Source organism: Phacochoerus africanus, chromosome 10 (assembly GCF_016906955.1).
Source record: "Phacochoerus africanus isolate WHEZ1 chromosome 10, ROS_Pafr_v1, whole genome shotgun sequence".
Classification (NCBI taxonomy): Eukaryota; Metazoa; Chordata; class Mammalia; order Artiodactyla; family Suidae; genus Phacochoerus; species Phacochoerus africanus.
In genome coordinates this window covers 107,462,782-107,484,509 of record NC_062553.1, presented here as the reverse complement: position 1 = coordinate 107,484,509, position 21,728 = coordinate 107,462,782, and positions in this window count along the sequence as shown.

The window sequence follows — 21,728 nt, the reverse complement described above, 5'->3', positions numbered from 1 at the left end:
AAATACTCAAGCAAATATCTTCAATTCCATTTTTTAATAAACTCAGTTATGAAATGCATACTAAAAATAAGCCAGACCAACCAGATCACTTTCATAGGTGTTTCTAACTGAAGGAAATAAGGAATCATTGCCATTCACTTCTTGATCAGAAATTATGAATGTAATCCCAAAGACATTAAGGTACAATAGAGAATGTCAATTCTAAATAATATAATCAAGCAGGACAATATGGGGCCTCCCTGGGACAGACCCCTCTTCATGTCCTCTGCCCATATCTTATTTGTAGAAAAGCTGCAGTCCCCCAGGCCTCCCCTGAGTCACAAAAAGCTGGTTCAAGAATTAATGACTGAAAGAATGTGAACATGTAGTAACAAAAATTAGCAATTGGGCTAGGAGAACTGCTAAGAATTTCAAGAAATCAGTCATATGGCAGCCACAGAATTTTTAATTCCTCCCTAAGGGACATAGATAACAGTGTCTGATGCACATTCCTGAGTTGTTTTTACAGATACTAAAACCTTCACTAGATGGAAGAAGTTAAATGCATGATGACCATGAGTACACAGTCCCCAGGCTAGGTGGAACCTGAGAATTTATGATGTTAATCCCTATGATACCACCCTGTTACCTCACCATAAACCAATCAGAGAATTGTGTAAGAACTGATCACACATTTAGTAACCCCCATTTTTTGATTCTTGAAAGTTTCATTTCAATTCTAAAGCTAGCATAGAGCATTAAATATAAAACTTTTCTTATATTAAGTTGAATTGAGTGTCTGCCAAATACAACTTAGATAGTTCTAATTAAAAATCAGTGTAATTTAAGTGTTTTTAAACTTAAATATCAAATATCACACTCCATGTGAAATACTTACTAATCATTCTTTCCAGTGGTATACCAACAGTGGAGCAGTGAGCATGGTTCATCCAAGCTGTGGGAAAGAAGATACATTGTCTATGAAAAATTTGCAAGGAACGGTAAGATCAATTCAATGTTGGCCTATTTTATTTTGTATTTTCTAGGGCCGTACCCACGGCATATGGAGGTTCCCAGGCTAAGGGTCTAATCCGAGCTGTAGCTGCCAGCCTACGCCACAGTCACAGAAACGTGGGATCCCAGCTGCATCATCTACGACCAACACCACAGCTCACAGCAACGCCAAATCCTTAACCCACTGAGTGAGGTCAGGGATCGAACCCACAACCTCATGGTTCCTAGTCGGATTCATTAACCACTTAGCCACGACAGGAACTATGACCTATTTTATTTTAAAACAACTCATTTTATATTGGCAAACTTATATCAATGATTAAACATTCTTTTGAAAAAAAAACATTTGTTGGTCAAGAAAACTGCTGCAATTAACGTTGACTGAATACACATAATTGAGCTAATTAGTGCATTGATGTCACTTATACTCTATTAAATATTGTATTCCATGAGGATGTTAATTTGGAGAACGCTCAACAATATAGTGAGCCCTAGACACAATAACACTACGAAACATGTACCCTCATGGAGAATTAGTTCATAGTATTCAAAATCATTTGAGCTCATCTCCAAGCCCTGTGGTGCTCCATATTCCAATTCAGTGTTTGCATATAAAGAACAAGATCGTGAATGTAAATACAAAGAATAAGAACTCTCATTAGATCAATGAAATCATCATTTGTGTATAGTATTCTTTGACCCTTGTAGAATACACTTTTTGGAAGATTTTCATCTTTTATTTATACATTTTTTTCAAAAAAGTATTAATATAATAAAAATCCTTTATTGTTCCTATTTTAACATATTATTTTTTTACATTCAACAATAAATATCTTAATTTCTTAATTTATGTATTAATTACTCACATGATTATTAATATAAAATAAAATGTCCCAGCCTTCCTTTTTGACCAGTTATTTTTTGTCTTTTTTCATCATTATTAGTGGAGGGATTTATTTTGGGTGGTTTTTTTTTTTTTTTTTTTTTTGCCTTTTTAGGGCCACACCTGTGGCACATGGAGGTTCCCAGGCTCGGGATTGAATTGGAGATGTAGTTGCTGGCCTACTCCAGAGCCACAGCTTTGCGGGATCGGAGCCGCGTCTGCAACCTACACGACTTACACCACAGCTCACGGCAACGTCAGATCCTTAACCCACTGAGCAAGGCCAGGAATCGAACCCTCATCCTCATGGATGCTAGTCGGGTTCGCTAACCACTGAGCCATGACGGAACTCCTATTAGTGGAGCTTATTAACAATGATCTACTAAAAGACGGAGGAGGATCAAGATGGCGGAGGAGTAAGACATGCGTCGCTGTGTTCACCTTCTCCCACAAACACATTAAAAAAACCACATCTACATGTAAAAGGATTCACACAGAACACCTACTGAATGCTGGCAGAAGAACTTTATCCTCTAAAAAGGGCAAGAAAGCCTCGACATAACTGGGTAGAACAAAAGAAAAAAGAGAAAGAGAGAAAAGGAATCAGGACCGGACTAGCATTCATGAGAGGGAGCAGTGAAAGAGAAAAGGAACCCACACCCTGGGAAGCTACCTGACAGAGAGATAAGCCAAGACAGAGGGACCTCAAAATTGCCGAGAAAAGCACAGCAGTGGACTGAGGAGGGCAAAGCAGAGTGAGAGCCTCACGAATCATCTGCACCACTGACCTGTTCACTTCACCACAGCCTGAGGCGCTCTGCTGGGGGCTGGGCGCTGAGACTCAGGATCCGGAGGTCAGTTCTGGGGAGAAGACTGGGATTGGCTGTGTGGAAATAGCCTGAGGGGCTAGGGAGAGCTGTGCCACCAGCTAGGGAGCTGAACACCACAGCCAGGGAAACCGGGAGGAGGTCTGGGCCCACGGGAGAAGCAAGGCGCCATTGTCGGGGAAGGTGGGAGGAGGGGCTGACCGCCATAGGAATCTCCCTGCGCATGCGCCTGCTCTCGGAGGGTGAGGTACCTCTGGCAAAGGCTGTGGGTGTCCAGAGGCCACTTGATCCGGCTACAGGAGACTGGGCGCTCTTTGTGCGGGCTAGGGCTGGCTGGGCACCTCTTGTGTGGGCTAAGGGCAGCTGGGGGCTAAGCTTATTCAGTGGCTCTTGCATGACCTATAGGCAGGCACTGGGGTCAAACCACAGCAGTCCTTCCAGAAACCAAAGGGAGGTGTGGTGCATCACCACTAGGGGTCTGTGAAGAGGCTCAACCTGCAGCCTCTGTCACCTCAGAGGTCTGCAAAAAAGAGGGCACTGCAACCGAGCACTACCCATTGTTGCTCTCACTCCCCCAAGTTGCTGCCACTAGCAAATGCTCTGGGCAGCGCCCACACACTTGCCAGGACCCTACAACTAGGAGCAGCCTGTGCAGCACCTCCTGCATGGGCTAAGCAGGACAGGGTGTTTTTGCGAGGTCTACAGGTGGCAGGGGAAAACCACTGCAATTATCTCTGACTGCAGAGGTGGGCATGGCCTGCTACTACTAGAGTCCCATGAACAGGCACCATTTGTGGCTCCAATCACCTCAGAGGGCACCGCAGAGGAGGGCACTGCAACCACACACCACCTGTTGTTGCTCTCACTCTGGGAACACACCTGCCCTTCTAATGCCACTGCAAAATGCTTCAGGCAGCACCCACATGTTTCATCAGTGTCACTTCCCAGGACCCTGCAACTAGGAAGCAACCTGTGCAGCACCTTCTGTGTGGGCTAGCAGGATGGGCTGCTTCTTGCATGGTCTGCAGGTGACAGGGACAAACCACTGCAATTATCTCTGACTGCAGAGGTGAGCATGGTCTGCCACCATGAGGGATCCTAGTCACCACTTGTGGCTCCAATCACCTCAGAGGGCACCACAGAGGAGGGCACTGCAACCACACACCACCTGTTGTTGCTCTCACTCCTCTGGGAACACACCCACTCTGCTGCTGCCACTGGCAAATGTTCCAGGCAGCACCCACATGCTTGATCAGTTTCACTTGCCAGGACTCTGCAACTAGGAGCAGCCTGTGTAGCACCTCCTGCATGGGCTAAGCAGGATGGGGTGTTTTTGCGTGGTCTAAGGGTGGCAGAGGCAAACCACTGCAATTATCTCTGACTGCACAGGTAGGCATGTCCTGCCACCACTAGGGTTCCATGAACAGGCACCACTTGCGTCTCCAATCACCTCAGAGGGCAGCACAGAGGAGGGCACTGCAACCGAAAACCACAAGCTATTGCTCTCACTCCTCTGGGAACATACCTGCCCTGCTGCTGCCACTGCCAAACGCTCCAGGCAGCGCCCACATGCTTGATCAGTGTCACTTCCCAGGACCCTGCAACTAAGAGCAGCCTGTGCAGCACCTCCTGAGTGGGCTAAGCAGAATGGGCTGCTTCTTGCATGGTCTACAGGTGGTGGGGGCAAACCATTGCAGTTATTTCAGTCTCCAGAGGTGGGCATGGCCTGCCACCACTATGGTCCATGAACAGGCACCACTTGTGGCTCCAGTTACCTCCGAGGGCACCACAGAGGAGGGCACTGCAACTGAACACCACCTGTTGTTGCTCTCACTACCCTGGGAACACACCCACCCTGCTGCTGCCACTGCCAAAAGCTCCAGGCACTGCCCACCCACTTGATTAGTGTCAATTCCCAGGACCCTGCAACTTGGAAGAAACCTGTGCAGCACCTTCTTTGTGGGCTAGCGGGATGGGCTGCTTCTTGCATAGTCTACAGGAGGCAGGGGCTAATGACTGCAGTTATCCCTGACTCCAGAGGTGGGCATGGCCCACCACTATTAGGGCTCTGTGCACAGGCACCACTTGCAGCACCAACACCTCAGAGGGCACCAAAGAGGAGGGCTTTGTGACTGAACACCACCTGTTGTTGCTCTCACTCCTGTGGGAACACACCTACCCTGCTGCTGCCACTGCCAAATGCTTCAGGCAGCACCCACATGCTTGATCAGTGTCACTTCCCAGGACCCTGCAACAAGGAGCAGCCTGTGCAGCACCTCCTGAGTGGGCTAAGCAGGATGGGCTGCCTCTTGCATGGTCTACAGGTGGTGGGGGCAAACCATTGCAGTTGTTTCAGTCTCCAGAGATGGGCATGGCCTGCCACCACTAGGGTTCCATGAACAGACACCACTTGTGGCTCCGAGGGCACCACAGAGGAGGGCACTGCAACTGAACACCACCTGTTGTTCTCACTACTCTGGGAACACACCCACCCTGCTGCTGCCACTGCCAAATTCTCCAGGCACTGCCCACACATTTGATCAGTGTCACTTCCCAGGACCCTGCAATGAGGAACAGCCTGTGCAGCACCTCCAACATGGACTAAGTGGGATGGGGTGCTTTTTGCATGGTCTACAGGTGGTGGAGGGAAATCAATACAGTTATCACTGACTCCAAAGGTGGGCATGGCCTGCCACCACTAGGGTTCCATGAACAGGCACCACTTGCAGCTCCAGCCACTATAAAGAGTACCACAGAGGAGGGCATTGCAACCAAATTCCACCTGTTACTGCTGTTATTTCTCTGGGAACAGAGATCCTGAATGACCCAGTAGAAAAGTTAGACTTAAGTCACATTATCAGGACATTTCATCCAAAAAAATCAGAATATACATTCTTCTCAAGTGCACATTGAACATTCTCAAGGACTCACACCATACTGGGGCACAAAACTAACCTGAGCAAATTTAAGAGTAGAGAAATTATTTCAAGTACCTTCTCTGACCACAATGGCATGATACTAAAAATCAACTATGAAGAAAAGAAATGAGTAAAAACTAACTAAATGGAGGCTAAATAACATGCTACTAAAAACCCAGTGGGTCAATGAGGAAATCGAAAAGGAAAATTAAAAAATATTTCGAGACAAATGATAATGAAGACACAACCATTCAAAATCTATAGGATGCTGCAGAAGTAGTGCTTGGAGTGAAATTCATAGTGATACAGGACTTGCTCAAAAAAGAAGAAAAATCTCAAATCAACAACTTAAACTGACATCTAAATGAATCAGAAGAAGAAGAACCAACAAAACCTAAAGTTAGCAGGATGGAAATCATAAAGATCAGAGAGGAAATCAATAAAATCAAGATTCAAAAAACAAAAGAAAAAAAAACAATAAACTCAAGAGCTGGTTCTTTGAAAAGGTAAACAAAATTGACAAACTTTTGACCAGACTCACCAAGAAGAAGAGAGAAAAAAACCCAAATAAAATAATAAATGAAAAAGGAGAAATCTAATGGATACCACAGAAATACAAAAAAAACCTCATAACATAATTCTATAAACAATTATATGCCAACAAATTTGACAATCTTTAAGAAATGGACAAATTTCTAGAGACTTAGAGCCCACCAAAACTGAATCAAGAGGAAATAGATTAATTAAACAGACCAAACACTAGAAATGAAATTGAATATGTAATAAAAACACTCCCTACAAACAAAAGTCCAGGAACAAATAGCTTCACAGGTGAATTCTAACAAACATACAACGAGGAAATTATACCTATCCTTCTTAAACTATTCCAAAAGGTTGAAGAAGAAGGAATACTCCCAAAGACATTCTATGTAACCACCATCACCCTAATACCAAAACCAGACAAAGATATCACCAAAAAAAGAAAACTATAGACCAATATCTTTTGTGAATATAGATGTAAAAATTCTCAGCAAAATTTTAGCCAACTGAATCAAACAACATGTAAAAAAGATCATATACCACAACCAGGTGGGATTCAAAGATGGTTCAACATATGCAAATCAATCAACATTATATACCACATTAACAAAAGGAAAGTCAAAAACCACATGATCATCTCAATAGGTGCAGAGAAACCATTTGAAAAAGGTCCAACATCCATTCATGATAAAACCTCTTACCAAAGTGGATCTAGAGGGGACATAACTTAACATAATAAAAGCCATTTATGACAAATCCATGGCAAATATAATACTCAATGGAGAAAAGCTAAAAGCCTTTCCACTAAAATATGAAGCAAGACAAGGATGCCTGCTCTCACCACTTTTATTCAACATAGTATTGGAAGTCCTAGCCACAGCAATCAGACAAAAGAAAGAAATAAAAGGTATCCAAAATGGAAGAGAAGAAGTAAAATTGTCACTGTATGCAGATGACATGATACTATATACAGAAAACCCTAAGGACTCCACACAAAAACTACTGGAACTGATCAATGAATTCAGTAAAGTTGCAGGATGCACGATTAAATTCAGAAATTAGTTGCATTTCTGTATGCTAAAAATGAAGTATTAGAAAAGGGATATAAAAATATAATATCTTTTAAAATCGCACCCCCCCAAAAAAAATAAATACCTGGGAATAAACCTTATAGGAAGGTGAAAAACTTACATGCTGAGAACTATAAAACATTAATCAAGGAAACTAAAGAGGATGCAAAGAATGGAAAGATATTCCATGCTCCTGGGTTGGAAAAATTAATATAATCAAAATGGCCATACAACACAAAGCAATCTATAGATTCAATGCAATCCCTCTCAAATTACCCAAGACACTTTTCACAGAACTAGAACAAACAATCCAAACATTTATATGGAACCATAAAAGACCCAGAATTGCCAAAGCAATCCTGAGGAACAAAAACCAAGCAAGAGGCATAACTCTCCCAGACTTCGGGCAATATTACAAAGCCACAGTAATCAAGACAGTGTGGTACTGCTACCAAAACAGACATATGGTCCAATGGAACAAAATAGAGAACCCCAAAATAAAACCAGAGACCTAAGGTCATTTAATCTTCAACAAAGGAGGCAAGAATATAAAATGGGAAAAAGAGAGTCTTTTCATCAAGAGGTGCTGGTAAAACTGGAGAGCCTCATGTAAATCAGTGAAATGGGAACACACCCTCACACCATACACAAAAACAAATTCAAAATGTCTTAAAGACTTAAATTTAAGACAAGACACCATAAAACTCCTAGAAGAGAACATAGGCAAAACATTCTCTGACATCAACCTTTCAAGTGTTTCTCAGGTCATTCTCCCAAGGCAACAGAAATAAAGCAAAAATAAACCAATGGGACCTAATCAAACTGACAAGCTTTTGCACTGCAAAGGAAGCCATTAAAAATAGACAAACTCTGGAATGAGAGAAAATAGTTTCAAATGATGCAACTGACAAGGGCTTAATCTCTAAAATATACAAACAACTTATACAACTCAACAGCAAAAAAACCAACAACCCAATGGAAAAATGGGCAAAAGACTTGAATAGACATTTCTCCAAAGAAGATATGCAGATGGCCAACCAGTACATGAAAAAAGGTTCAACATCACTGATTATTAGAGAAATGCAAATGAAAACTATTATGAGGTACTACCAGTCAGAACGGCCATCAGTCAGAATGACCATCATTAATAAGTCTACAAATTACAAATGCTGGAGAGGATGTGGAGAATAGGGGTCCTTCCTACACTACTGGTAGGAATGTAAACTGTTACAACTGCTATGGAAAACTGTATAAAGGTACCTCAGAAAACTAAATATAGAATCACCATATGACCCAGCAATCCCACTCTTGGGCATATATCCAGAAAAAACTTTCCTTGAAAAAGATATATGCATCTGTATATTCATTGCAGCACAGTTTGCAATAGCCAAGACATGGAAACAACCTAAATGTCCATTGACAGATGAATAGATTAAGAAGATGTGGTATTTTACACAATGGAATACTACTTATCCATGAAAAAGGATAAAATAATGCCATTTGCAGCAACATGGATGCAACTAGAGACTCTCATACTAAGTGAAGTCGGAAAGAGAAAGATAAATACTGTATGGTATCACTTATATATGGAATCTAATATACAGTACAAATAAAACTTTCCACAGAAAGGAAACTCATAGACTTAGAGAAAAGACTTGTGGTTGCCAAGGAGAAGAGGAGAGAGTGGGATGGACTGGGAATTGGTGTTAATAGATGCAAACTCTTGCATTTGGAATGGATAAGCAATGAGATCATGCTGCATAGCACTGGGAACTATATCTAGTCACTTGTGATGGAGCATGATGGGGTATAATGTAAATAAAAGAATGTATTATGTATATGTGACTGGGTCATTTTGCTCTTCAGTAGAAAATTGATGGAACACTGTAAACCAACTATAATGGACAAAAATAAAAATCATTAAAAAATTATCAAATAAAGTAAATGTCAGATATGCTCTGTTCCTTCTTCCCTAAGAAAGTTAAGTTGTGGAGTAGGGGTAATAGGAAGGGTTTTTAAAAAATGCATGTTTTATATTTTTCTTCTCTCTCTCTCTCTCATATATGTGTATATATATGTATATATTCACCAGGGTAAGATAAAAATGTGTGGGTTACCTGTGAAAAGTATGTTTTGTTATTTTTTCCTTAAATTTATCTTTCTGAGTCAGTAAAAATATAATATATTAATATTTTATATCTAACTACAATTTCCAAAATGGCATGAGTATTTGTTTTCATTTTTACTCCCTTTATTTCTATTTTCTATAAGTTGTTCCTACAAACACTTTTAAAAAAGGAAAAACGGCCACTAGCACCTGTCTCATTTTGAAAGGCAAGATCTTATCACTGACAGCTAATCAATAAAAACAAATGAAAAGTAATAACGTCAGACTTGAGAAGTAAGGTTTTTATTCCTAGCCTGAAGCGAGGGTTCACCAATATGCTAAAATCAATCAATCTTTCCCTCAGACTGAAGCTAAATCCTAATTGTTAAATCTTTAAAAGTACCATATGCAGAGCACCCTGCTGCTTGCACTCAGAGCACAAAATAGAACAGACTGTCATGCCGTTCCTCCCCTCAGGCCCTCAAACCAAGACGGATCACCGCGCAGGATAACATCTGACCCTGAGAGTAGAGGGAACACGGCATCTGCACAACTTTTCTTGCTAAGCAGATTATAAGCAACCTCCTTATCCCACTGTGATGAAAGTCATTCTGAGCTTTCTGAGAAGCAGGCAGTAAACTGGACTAAATGCAAAGTTGGATAGTGATCAGATACCCTGGAAATGATGGCCTTAGGGCTGGAAGGGGACTTGGCATATGCATCATAATATATCACCAATAAGTAAGACATGAAGCAGAACACAGGCCTTTGCTGGAAATTGTTTACTTCATCAAATGAGAAAAACAAAAATCATAAAAGCTGCAAAATAATGTTTGGAGAATTTCTTGAATATGCAACTTGCATATATTTGATTCTTCAAAAAATGTTAAGAAACCATTACTCTCTGCATATATTTTAATTTTGCTTAATCATGAGTCTGCCCTGAACTTGGCCCTTTAAGCACTCTCAGAGTTTTCCTAATCATCCGATACTGCTAATTAGAATATCAGTGCACCTGAAAGAAGTCAGAGAATGCAGTATAAAATAGGATATTTGGCAGAATTAATAGGACATACATTCTCATAAGAGCTCCTGAACAATTTTATTCATTTTAGTCATTAATTCCTTTGTAAATATGATAGAATAAATGTTTACTTACCTTCACGTGATCAAATTTCAATGAATAAAATTGTGTTTTTATACATAATTTCTCATAGGAAAAGTGAAATATATCATTTAGCATACAAGATATTTTCCAGTGTCAGTTGTTGCAAAAATTATTTCTCTCCAGAATGGATTAAAAAAAAAAAAAAAAAAAAAACAGTTTTCTAGGGCATTCCTCTCCTGGCTCAGCAGTTAAGGAACTCAACTAGGATCCATGAGGATGTGGATTCAATCCCTGGCCTGGCACAGTGGGTCAAGAATCTGGCTTTGCTGTGAGCTGTGGTGTAGGCTGCAGATGCAGCTCAGATCCTGTGTTGCATTGGCTGTAGTGTAGGCCAGCAGCTGTGGCTCCAATTCGACCCCTGGCCTGGGAACTTCCATATGCTGCAAGTGCAGCCCTAAAAACAAAAACAAAAACAAACAAACAAAAAAATACACCAGTTTCCTACAGTTGTATTTATTTTACTCTAGTATGTTAATGGGTTATTTTGCTTTCCTCTTACCTTATTCTGGCATTTTTTTCCCCTCTACCTTTGGGGAAAAAGTGCTAAAACTTTGATTTCCATTTTGGAGAGGAAAAAAAGAGAGAGAAAAACACCTTATCTAAGAGCAAAGTGATTGCACCAGCAGCAATGATCCTGACAACAAATAGCATGAAGGGTCTGCCTCTATCCCCTTTCTGAGGCCTCCACTTTTGCTTTCCTGAATTTAGCTGTCTTAATTCTATGATATTCTTCCTAATTTAGTCATAGGATTCAGAGAATCATAGAATGTTGGCTCTAGGTAGGCCTGGAGACACCATCTGATTTTAAGGTGTATTATACCACTCAAGCACCTGAGGCCCAGAGAGGATAAAAGCTTTAGTCAGGATCATAAAATTTTATTTTTCATAGTTACCTACAATCAAAAAGATGTAATTTGCCATCTAGATGTTATTAGCTCAATATGTCTTCTATTTTGCTATCTCTTATCTATTTATCTACCATCATATATATATACATATACCATATACTATATATATATATATATACACACTGTATGTATGTAATGACCAAGTGCTTGAGTTTACCCATTATTGACCCATTAATTTTACTCGATTCAACCATAGTAAAGATTTTCTCCCCCTATAAGCTCACTCTTCAGATTGTACAAGGACAAAGAAGCATAGCATCCTTCCTTAAAGGCTCATTCTAAGAGCTGAATGGCAACAGGAGGGAATATATTCCTTTTAAACACATATATCATTGCCATTTGCTCCCTTACATCTGCTTGCCCCACTCCATCCAGCTTATACTTTCCTGTAAAAGAAAAGCTTTTTTTGCTTGAGACATTTCTACATCTAATATTCTAAACATCCTCCCTGCTACAATAGTCTTTGGATAAAGTCTTTCTTTACCTAAGTCCAGATTTCTTGTTTATTTGACAGTAATAAATGTCCCAAATGGTCTTCTCAGAAGGATACATTTTTAAAGAGGAGTTTCTACTCATCAGTTACCAATTTCTATCTTCATTCCTTTCCATATTTCTGTAGTATGAGTTTCAGGATTTGTTTATAAAAACTGTTCTCTTCAAACTCTCAAGTCTGTTCTAACAGCCTATTCTAAATTCTTAACCTGCTTATACTCTTAGCATGCAATTCATACTATAACTCCCCCTTTCATCTAATACACACCTTGGCTTTCATGAGAATAATATTTCTGTTTTTCCCTTGTGACCATGTTTAACAATGTAACACACAAAAACCTTCAGTCTTCATTCGTCTCTTCTGTAGAGACTTTTCCTGTTTGATCAAAGTTTCTTTTTATTTATTTATTTTTAAATTGTAATAAATTGTTATTTCCCCAATACATTTTTTTTTCCTACTGCAGAGCGTAATGACCCAGTTACTTATACATGTATACATTCTTTTTTCTCGCATTATCATGCTCCATCATAAGTAAGTAGATGTAGTTCCCAGGGCAGCACAGCAGGATCTCATTGCTAATCCATTCCAAAGGCAATAGTCTGCATCTATGAACCCCAAGCTTCTTTCATAGCTTCTTATTCTTGGAGAAAGCATAGTTCTTTTTAATCTGGAGTTTCCTTTCAAAAAGTCTGCCTTTCATATTGTTCTGGAATACCCAAATTATTATTTCTGACTTTACATGTTAACATATAACCCACAGCCTGCACTCATTGTAAAGTTTTGAACATATAAATCAAAATGATAATATTTCCACAGAAATAAATAAACATTTGCAAACTGCTAAAGAGGGGCTAAAGTAGTCTATAGTAGGAGAACTTCTGAATAGCTTCTTAAAGGTTTTATAATTTTTACAAGGTATGACATCTCTCCACAAAATTTTCTATATTGAGGTATATATTTTATGATTTGACATTCTTAAGTAGTGTCTTTGTGGCAATTTTACTATTTTTTCCCCTATGGTAGCTTGGAAATTATATCATCATTGTAGCTACTCCATCAGATGAAAATAAATCTGTAAAATAATACATTATTTCCTTCAGTAACATTGTAGATTTAAAAATTTGTGTCAGCAGGTTGTGACTCACTTTAAATCAGGATACATATTATTGGGGCAACAACCACATGTCCTTTTATATGTGGAGAATTGTTTCTCAAGTATAGGTCTACCCACCTCTTGCATCAGATTCACACATGGAGGGGGGGTGTGTGTTTTCAATACAAATCCTTAGGCTACACACAAAGCAGCTCAATTATAATTCCCTAGGTGGAGACTTGAATCTTTTTCTTTTAATAAGCTATCCTGGTGATTCCTTTTATATACCTTAGACCATGGTGATCACTGACATTGAGGAATGAATTTATTTAATGCCTATCTGCCTTATCTAGAGGGTGTTAGAGAATACAATCAGTGAGAAAGCATATTCAGCTCTCTATCTAGCCCAATAAGTCACATCAGATATAGGTTCTTTTGAGCTTTAAAATTCTCTACTGTCCTCTTTCTCAATCTGCTAGCACCTATTAACAGTAAGGACCCCAGAATGCCATCATTGCTAGTGGTGGGTGGGGTGGCAGAGGCATCAGCAGGCCTCATGGCTCTGCTCACAGGCTGGGGAGTGGACATGCTTCAGGTTTCAGTTCTTTCCATAGAAGCAGTGGTTCTACCGTTGTAACTGTTTACTTCTACCACCTGAAGTCCTACCCAGTCTTCCTGAAGGACATCCTCCTATTCTGAGATAAATCATCCATCCCAACAGGTCTTTTCAAAATGAAACGGAAAGTATTCTCTATTCAAAAAATAAAACTTTGGAGTTCCCGTCGTGGCTCAGTCGTTAATGAATCCGACTGAGAAACATGAAGTTGCGGGTTCAATCCCTGGCCTGTGATCAGTGGGTTAAGGATCTGGCGTTGCCGCAAGCTGTGGTGTGGGTCACAGACGTGGCTCGGATACCATGTTGCTGTGGCTGTGGCGTAGGCTGGCGCATACAGCTCCGATTAGACCCCTAGCCTGAGATCCTCCATATGCGCGAGAGTGGCCCTAGAAAAGGCAAAAAAACAAAAAAATAAATAAAAAATAAAATTTTGCATATGGCATTTTTGAATCCATTGGGTAAACTTCAGTGGTCCACGTATCCTTTAAAATTTTCTGTACAATGTTGTGAGTTCCTATGAAATTTTGCATTTCATATTAAAAACTATATCTGCTACACTTTTTTTTGTATTAAATGGCTTTGTATTTATTGGCTCTCAAAAATCCATTTTTACGTTCAAATAGCACATCAATTTTTTAGGGTTTCTTTGTTTTTTTCTTTTTTTCCATAAGTTTTTTTTTTTTTTTTCCCACTGTACAGCAAGGGGATCAGGTTATCCTTACATGTATACATTACAATTACATTTTTTCCCCCACCCTTTCTTCTGTTGCAACATGAGTATCTAGACAAAGTTCTCAATGCTACTCTTCAGGATCTCCTTGTACACCTATTCTAAGTTGCATCTGATAAGCCCAAGCTCCCGATCCCTCCCACTCCCTCCTCCTCCCATCAGGCAGCCACAAGTCTCTTCTCCAAGTCCATGATTTTCTTTTCTGAGGAGATGTTCATTTGTGCTGGATATTAGATTCCAGTTATAAGTGATATCATATGGTATTTGTCTTTGTCCTTCTGGCTCATTTCACTCAGTATGAGAGTCTCTAGCTCCATCCATGTTGCTGCAAATGGCATTATGTCATTCTTTTTTAGGGCTGAGTAGGATTCCATTGTGTATATATACCACCTCTTCCGAATCCAATCATCTGTGGATGGACATTTGGGTTGTTTCCATGTCCTGGCTCTTGTGAATAGTGCTGCAATGAACATGCGGGTGCATGTGTCTCTTTGAAGTAGAGTTTTGTCCGGAGAGATGCCCAAGAGTGGGATTGCAGGGTCATATGGAAGTTCTATGTATAGATATCTAAGGTATCTCCAAACTGTTCTCCATAGTGGCTGTACCAGTTTACATTCCCACCAACAGAGCAGGAGGGTTCCCTTCTCTCCACAGCCCCTCCAGCACTTGTTATTTGTGGACTTATTAATGATGGCCACTCTGACTGGTGTGAGGTGGTATCTCATGGTAGTTTTGATTTGCATTTCTCTTATAATCAACGATGTTGAGCATTTTCTCATGTGTTTGCTGGCCGTCTGTATATCTTCTTTGGAGAAATGTCTCTTCAGGTCTTTTGCCCATTTTTCCATTGATTGATTGGCTTTTTTGCTGTTGGGTTGTACAAGTTGTTTATATATTCTAGAGATTAAGCCCTTGTCGGTTGCATCATTTGAAACTCTTTTCTCCCATTCCGTAAGTTGTCTTTTTGTGTTCTTTTGGGTTTCCTTTGCTGTGCAAAAGCTTTTCAGTTTGATGAGGTCCCATGGGTTTATTTTTGCTCTAATTTCGATTGCTTTGGGAGACTGACCTGAGAAAATATTCATGATGTTGATGTCAGAGAGTGTTTTGCCTATGTTTTCTTCTAGGAGTTTGATGGTGTCCTGTCGTATATTTAAGTCTTTCAGCCATTTGGAGTTTATTTTGGTGCATGGTGTGAGGGTGTGTTCTAGTTTCATTGCTTTGCATGCAGCTGTCCAGGCTTCCCAGCAATGCTTGCTGAATAGACTTTCTTTTTCCCATTTGATGTTCTTGCCTCCCTTGTCAAAGATGAATTGACCCTAGGTGTCAGGGTTTATTTCCGGGTTCTCTATTCTGTTCCATTGGTCTGTCTGTCTGTTTTAATACCAGCACCACACTGTTTTGATGACTGTAGTATTTCTTGAAGTCTGGGAGAGTTATGCCTCCTGCTTGGTTTTTGTTTCTCAGGATTGCTTTGGCGATTCTGGGTCTTTTGTGGTTCCATATAAATGTTTGGATTGTTTGTTCTAGTTCTGTGAAAAATGTCATGGGTAATTGGATAGGGATTGCATTGAATCTGTAGATTGCTTTGGGTAGTGTGGCCATTTTTACAATATTGATTTTCCCAATCCAGGAACATGGAATATCTTTCCATTTCTTTACATCTTCTTTGATTTCTTTGATTAAAGTTTTATAGTTCTTGGCATATAGGTCCTTTAACTCCTTGGTCAGGTGTATTCCAAGGTATTTGCTTTTGTGAGGTGCAATTTTAAAAGGTATCATATTTTTGTATTCCTTTTCTAATATTTCATTGCTGGTATAGAGAAATGCAGCTGACTTCTGAATGTTACTCTTATATCCTGCTACTTTGCTGAATTTATTAATCATTCAAGTAGTTTTTGGGTTGAGTCTTTACGGTTTTCTCTGTATAGTATCATGTCATCTGCATACAGTGACAGTTTTATCTCTTCTCTTCCTATTTGGATGCCTTTTATTTCTTTTGTTTGTCTAATTGCTGTGGCTAGGACTTCCAAAACTATGTTGAAGAGCAGTGGTGAGAGTGGGCATCCCTGTCTTGTTCCAGATTTGAGTGAGAAGGCTTTCAGTTTTTCCCCATTGAGTATTATATTTGCTGTGGGTTTATCATTGATTATATTCAGGAATGTTTCCTCTATACCCACTTTGGCGAGGGTCTTGATCATGAATGGATGATGGACTTTGTCAAATGCTTTTTCTGTGTCTATTGAGATGATCATATGATTCTTGACTTTTTTTTTGTTAATGTGGTGTATGATGCTGATTGATTTGCATATGTTGAACCATCCTTGTGAACCTGGGATGAACCCTACCTGGTCATGGTGTATAATTTTTGGATTCGGTTGCTAAGATTTTGTTGAGAATTTTGCATCTATATTCATCAATGATATTGGGCGATAGTTTTCTTTTTTGGTGGTATCTCTGTCTGGTTTTGGAAAGAGGGTGATGGTGGCATCATAGAATGTCTTTGGGAGTATTCCTTCTTCTTCAACCTTTTGAAAGAGTTTCAGGAGGATGGGCACCAATTCCTCTTTACATGTTTGATAGAATTCACCTGTGAAGCCATCTGGTCCTGGACTTTTATTTGTAGGGAGTGATTTTATGACCTCTTCAATTTCATTTCTAGTGATCGGTCTGTTCAGTTGGTCTGTTTCTACTTGATTCAGTTTTGGCAGGCTGTAAGATTCTAGGAAATTGTCCATTTCTTCCAGATTGTCAAACTTGTTGCCATATAGTTGTTCATAGTATTCTCTTAAGGTGTTTTGTATTTCTGCTGTATCCGTTGTGATTTCTCCTTTTTCATTTATAATTTTGGTTATTTGGGTTCTTTCTCTCCTCGTTTTAGTGAGTCTGGCCAGGGGTTTGTCAATTTTGTTCACCTTTTCAAAGAACCAGCTCTTGGTTTTATTAATTTTCTCTATTGTTTTTTGAGTCTCTATTTTATTGATTTCTTCTTTGATCTTTATAATTTCCTTCCTTCTGCTGACTTTAGGACTTTTTTGTTCTTCTTTTTCTGATTCATTTAGGTGGAGGGTTAAGTTGTCCATTTGGGATCTTTCTTCTTTTTTGAGAAAGGCCTGTATTGCTATAAATTTCCCTCTGAGCACTGCTTTCGCAGCATCCCATAGATTTTGAGTGGTTGTGTCTTCATTATCATTTGTTTCAAGGTAGTTTTTAATTTCCTTCTTGATTTCCTCATTGACCCATTGGAATTTTAGTAGCATGTTGTTTAGTCTCCATGCAGTAGGTTTTTTCTCTTTCCTTTTCCCATGGTTGGTTTCTAATTTCATGGCATTGTGGTCAGAGAAGATACTTGAGATAATTTCTATGCTCCTAAATTTATTGAGATTAGCTTTGTGTCCCAAGATGTGGTTGATTCTTGAGAATGTTCCATGAGCATTTGAGAAGAATGTGTATTCTGCTTCTTTTGGATGTAGTGTCCTGAAGATATCAATTAAGTCTCACTTTTCTATTGTTTCCTTTAGGATCTCTGTTGCTTTATTGGTTTTCTGTCTAGAGGATCTGTCCATTGATGTGAGGGGGGTATTAAGGTCTCCTACTATGATTGTATTCTCATCAATATCTCCCTTTCTGTCTGTTAATATTTGTTGTATGGATCTGGGTGCTCCTGTATTTGGGGCATATATGTTGACGATAGTAACATCCTCTCCTTGGATGGATCCCTTAATCATTAAGTAGTGTCCTTCTTTGTCTTTCTTTATGTCTTTTGTTTTAAAGTCTATTTTGTCTGATATGAGTATTGCGACTCCTGCTTTACTGTCATGTCTGTTGGAGTGAAATATTTTTCCCCACCCTTTCACTTTCAATCTATATGTATCTTTTGTCCTAAGGTGAGTTTCTTGTAGGCAGCATATTGAAGGTTTTTTTGCCTTTTTATCCACTCAGCCACTCTGTGTCTTTTGATTGGGGCGTTCAGTCCATTGACAGTTAAGGTGATAATTGATAGATGATTATTGCCATTTGAACCTAGTGTTCCAGTTGATTCTATGGTTCTCCATTCTTCCTTTCTTTTTTTTTTTTTTTGGTTGGATGGTCTCCTTTTATTATCTGCTTGAGTGTATTTTTTTTTTCATTTTTTGCGAATGCAATATTTGGTTTTGGCTTGTGGTTGCCCTGTTTTTTAAGTATGCTAACCGCTTTCTATAATTGTGTGTTTTAGCCTGATGGTCCTGTAAGTTCAAACACTTCATTACTATATGAAAATTAAGAAGAGAAACATACAAACAAACAAACTTGGTACACTTTTTTGAACTTCATAAGGGGTAAAATGTTTTCTTATTTGACTAATTTCCTAGTTGGGCCAGTCATTTCACACATCTTCTTCATTTGAAAATGATATTCAGCTAACATTCAGGCTTCAAAATCTATTAATTCAATTTATTTGTGTATCTCAAATCCCAACATATAACAAAACAATGTATTAATATTGTTTAGTTTGTGTTGGCTTACCCAGATAGAAGACTAAGCACATGCTCTAGGCAGCAGCAAAAGAGAGGCTCAAAAATGACTTTGCAATGATGTTGATATTAATAATTTTTAAAAGAAGCCATTATATGAAATAAATTTCTATAAGGGAATTTTATTTTTCTTACACACATATTAAACTTTTTTAGTCAATGGGTTATAAATGGATGCAACAATCTATACAATATTTTTATATTTGGGGCACTTAAATGCTTAATCATATATATACTAATTTTTTATGAGTAGAGTTTTACTTACCCATCTATTTTTGGATGTGTCCACAGTAATTGATTACATAAACCCAGCATTTAACATGGAATTGAATTTACAATAGGTGTTCTAACCATGACCTAAGTTAATATATTGTCATTCTACAGAAAACATTCTTACAAAATTGTTTTTCCTAACTTAGCAGATGTGCTATTCCATCTGTATAAATCTGGCCAAATATCAATTAAAGTGACACAGATTCATTAATTTAAAAAATGGGCATGACATTGCTAAAATTTTATGAATATTTATAGAAAGAATAAATAACAATCATAGGGGTTAAATTTAGAATATTATCAATGATTAAATCATAATTTAAAATCAAGCTAAAAAAGATAATTCTGAGATAATATTTTAATCAAAGAAATATTGGATAAACCCCTATAGGATGCTAAGATAAAAAAGGAAGACATAATATTAAAGCCAGATAGACTATATAAAATATGGAAACTCCATGTTATTGGAGGGAATATTCTGTATGCATGAATAAATTTGATCCAATATTTTAAGACTGATTTGGAGTAAAATTTCCAAGTTTACATTAATAATTCAGTAGATAGCATAATAAAATGAGTATCATAGAATTTTCCCCTACTATTTTCGCAATACAAAGTAGCTATTTTGTTTCAATTCTATGACGATATCTCAATTATTTTGAGATGGTTCAATCAAAGTCATTGCAAAATGATGATATATTTTTATTTTATTTGTGAAATATCCAAAATTAGACGTTAGATGTGCTACTCCTTCTAAAGAAAAAAATGTAACATCATTCATATATGAAGTGTGCTATTAACCAGACTTTAAGAAATTTATTTTTGTTGTTTATAATTTTTTTCAAGGAGGTAATAAATTTGTTATCAATTATATATATAAGTTATATATACATAACTCATTTTTTCCTTGTAGTGACCAGGAACATAATTTGTGAAAGGGATTATCATAATTAGGGGTATAGTCTACAATGATTTCCCCTCTGTACAAAGTTAACTGAAACCCAGATAGGGTGCCTTTTTTAAGTGAATTTGACTAGTATCCAGTAAAATAAGAAAAGTAATTTTACCTAAGTCTTCTTATGAATTTAATCATGATAAGTAAATAATGGTTGCAAAATAGATATCTAAAGCAGAGATGACACAGTAACATGTATATACAATGTACTAATGAAATGAGGCAATAATGAAAATGAAATTAAAAAAAAGTAATAGTTGAACACTAATATCTGACATATAATGATCCTAGAAAACATCTTCAAATAATAAAACAAGGATCATATTTAGGGAATTGGCAAAAAATAACAAATATATTGTGGTCATAAATCTTTGTGCACTGAGCTACATAGCATTAAAGTGCAAATATTAAAGTGGAGTGAAAAATCAGACAGTCATAAAATACATATATTTTCACTTAGAAAAAAACACGTGAAACATTTGAGGCACAGACTAGAAAATCTAAGAGTTGCTTGGTATTATTATAATCTCAGTATTATTATAATCTCATTGGTACTTATAGTTCAGTTAAATCTGGGGAATGTTAGAACCTACATGCAAAAGTTCACGTTGTAATCTAATAGGACAGACATTGAGGGTAATGGCAAGGATTTTGAAATGGAAAGAACATTTGACCTGTGGACACTTTAATGCAAAAATCTCAGAAAGAGAAACAATATTGGGAAAATATACGTTGGACCAAATGTGGGAAAGCCAATATAAATTAGGATAGAACAAATGGTAATCTATCTTGTTATCTAGATATATATGTATGTAATTAATTATTTTATTCCCACCTGTCTATCACCAGTGATTTACTTTTTCATTTATCCTGTAAGTACATAGATGGGTTTCTGTTATTTCTCAGGCACTGTTGTAAGCATGGGGATCCATGAGGAAGACTTGTGAGTTAAGAATAGGATTTAATGAAGTGTGATCATAGAGATAGAGGAACAGGATGAATGGAGAAGGCATTCTGGGTAGAGGGAGTGGAAAAGGCTTTCAGTAGCAATGTCTGGTATTCACAATAATCAGAGACCAGTGTGGCTGGAGTTAAAGGGAAGTCAAGAGAATTTACTGAGTTTTTTGTTTATTTGTTTGTTTGCTGGATTAAAAACCCAGAAGACTATACCTCAAGTTGAATGACCCAGGGATTTGGAGAGATTCTTCTCTCAGGCCCTATGTCCTTGGGTTTTACTAGAGAGGGCCTAAATAATCTAGAATTGTGATTTTAGAAGAAGAGTGCCAGAGGACCCCTAAACACAAACCCTGGGTGTAAGAATTATAATAGAGGGGGTTTATCTTGGTGAGCATGAGGTCTGCATTGTTTGAATGCTCCAACATATGTCTTCCAAATCTGTATGCATCAAATCATCTATAATTTAGTCTTTTTAAAAAATTTCTTCCCAAAACTTCTCTTCTTCTTTAAACTTTGAGAATTCTACCAGTAACTCAAGATAGGGTACTTCAGTCATATTTTACTCATGTATAACTGTTAAATCATATCTTATTGATTTCAACCATAACATATTGTAACAAAGAAGAACAAATCTGACTCCATATTGAATCTATTCCTTTAGCACTAGCTTTTGTTTTCTGTTTCCT